Raw genomic sequence first — 2,832 nt, forward strand, 5'->3', positions numbered from 1 at the left:
TAATATTAAAATTATGATTAATTTAATTCAATTGTATTAAATGATATAAAATAAATTGTGAAATATGTATAATTTTTTAAATATTTAATTAATATATTAATGATATTAAAAACATTATGAAGAAAATTATCATGATAATTTTATATTTTTGGTAATCAATTAAATGATTTTTTTTATTTAATTATAGAATAATTATAATTAATTTGTTCTTTAAAATATTCTTTTAATTTTTTGTTTATTTGATGATTTTTAATATAAATATGTTTGGTGCAACATATTTAAAAAAGGGCATACTTGCCCTAGTGGTTCACCACCCCTTAGTTGTAACTTTTGTTTCCTCAACCTCAAGCTAAAAGGGATTTTTATCAAGCTTTCATTGTAGCGGCACTTCACTCCCTTTTTTTGTATCGTCAATCGTTGAAACCTGATATTTCACCAAAATTTTGACGAAGAAAAAAGAGAAATTTTCAACCATGTACCCACCTATGGGGGATGCAGAGGAAGTGTATCATTACCTTTTAATTAGGAAGATACTTACTTTTAAGTGAGACATTACTCTTTTGTTTTTATGGGAAGGTAAATGTTAACATTTTTAAACTTATAGAACTGGTCTTATAATGTTAACCAATATAGGCCCCATAAGATGATATTAACTTGATCTCTCATGCAAGGTTGGTGTTTGCCAAGTTAGAAGTAAGACATGCGAGATCCTATAGAAACCCAGTGTGCCTTGGTGATAGGCGTAGCCCTCCTACCATCAAGTTATTGGGAAATGCTATGGACCTTGGTTTGGTGGATGAAATTGAAGACTCATCAAGATGAGACAAATTGTGTATATAGCTAGCACTATGAGAACTGACCATTAGATTTGATTTACTATTAAACCAATGGTATATAGTTCATAGCACATGACTATATCATACTATGAGCCAACATAAAATTCTTCGTCAGTAAATAACTCACCCTTGAGTTTAAACTATATAAGGGCTTTGATAGTGACTTCATTTTTAGCAAATGCATGAGATCCATGAAATAATTTTCTATCTTGGTGTGTGTGTGTGTTTTTTTTTAATCTATATCAACCTAAGGAAACAACCAAAAGGGAAGGTGAATCAAGTGTTGATATTTTTTTTTGTAAATTTACACTTTAACTTAGATGAATAAACAACAATATCACATATGACAATAAATGAAACAATTGCATAAAGTAAATAGAGAAGGGAAAAAGATAACACAAACATAAGATTTTTGTGATGATTCGATGCAACTCAATCTACATTCACTTTCCTTATACTCCAAGTGAGTTGAGGGTTCTACTAGTCTAAAACTTTCAAGCCTCATGAAATGCTTTACTTTTGAACAATCCCTTGAATGATACCTCTGACTTAAGAATCACTATATGATAACGAACATTTAAATTTGTTTCCTCAAGTCATGCTTTACGCTTGAGCTCACCTCATAAGTTTTATGAGAAATGAATTTTTCAATACAAATTCTTAATTTCCAAATTTTTACTCAAGGATATAAAGAAAATTATGATTGATTAGGTATGCGTAGAATAGAATGCAAGTTTAAGTTCAATACACTTAAAATATATTTTCTAAAACTTAAGAGATGATTAAATTATAGTTTGAAACTCCTCTTTTTTTATAAATGAAGTATAAAACCTTTACATATGAGTTAAAAAATCAAGTTAATAATTACAAATAAGTTCCTTATAAACAGATGTCCTCTTCGTCGTCCACTTACTAGCTATTAGAACATTTAATGAGTTGTAGGAACCGTTGGAGGCTAAAAGACAGATGTGGACATTCAACTGGTTATCCATATTGCCAAGTGGTTGTTCAGGTTTTGTTCTTCATTCTTATCGATTCTTTTTTTACTCAATTTGTTTTTTTCTTTATATATCTAATGAAGTCTTCTTGCTCTTACACTTAAATATAAATATTAGATTCAAACATTATTTTATTATTATCAAACTGAGATTAATCAAATCTTAGTTTCATTGTATTTTTTTAGGGTTGTTTTAGAAAACAATTATATAAACATGTAGATGGTTAAAGATAAAGCATTAAATATAAAAAATATTTAAAAATATTTTTTGCACCCAAATAGACTTTTATCTAACAAAATATTAGAAATTAAATTTTAAAGGGGATAATTGTGCTTTACATCAACTTGGGCTTAAAAATTGGCCCAAGATCCTCATATATCTTATATTTGAGCCTCAGACCTAATGGAAGAGTGAAAATTGAGTTGAAGGACATTACCTTTCAAATTTCCGTGAAATGTCCTTCATGGTAAAAAGAAAGAAGAAAAAAAAAAAAAAAAACTTCCCATTTCTCTCTCACTCTCTCATTCTATTTCTCTCTCTTCATTCACCTTACCTTTCTTTCACATATTAATTGGTGAGACTATGTAAATTAATTCATAACTAGAGAGGTGTCACTATGTACATTAATTATTTTTCTCTCAAAAACCATTCCTAATAAATTGGATATTATAAATCAATGGTTAAAAATGACTATTAATACATTTTTTAAGTAAATATTTTTTAAACACCTTAAAAAATGTTATTATTCTTTTTTATCTAATATATATGTATATATATATATATATAAACTATTTTTTTTATATAAATATTTTTAAGGTTATAGACAATTATTTGAATATTTTCTCTTTTTTATGGATAATATATAGACATTGTCTTAATATATTATTTTGTAACATGACTATCCTTTAACTAATGGTGATAATTATTTTTAATTGAATAATGTATTATAATTTAATAATTTGAAAAATATTAAAATATACTTTTAAATTTGAAATAGA

The sequence above is a fragment of the Vitis riparia genome, chromosome 8 (genome assembly GCF_004353265.1).
Source record: "Vitis riparia cultivar Riparia Gloire de Montpellier isolate 1030 chromosome 8, EGFV_Vit.rip_1.0, whole genome shotgun sequence".
Taxonomy (NCBI): domain Eukaryota; kingdom Viridiplantae; phylum Streptophyta; class Magnoliopsida; order Vitales; family Vitaceae; genus Vitis; species Vitis riparia.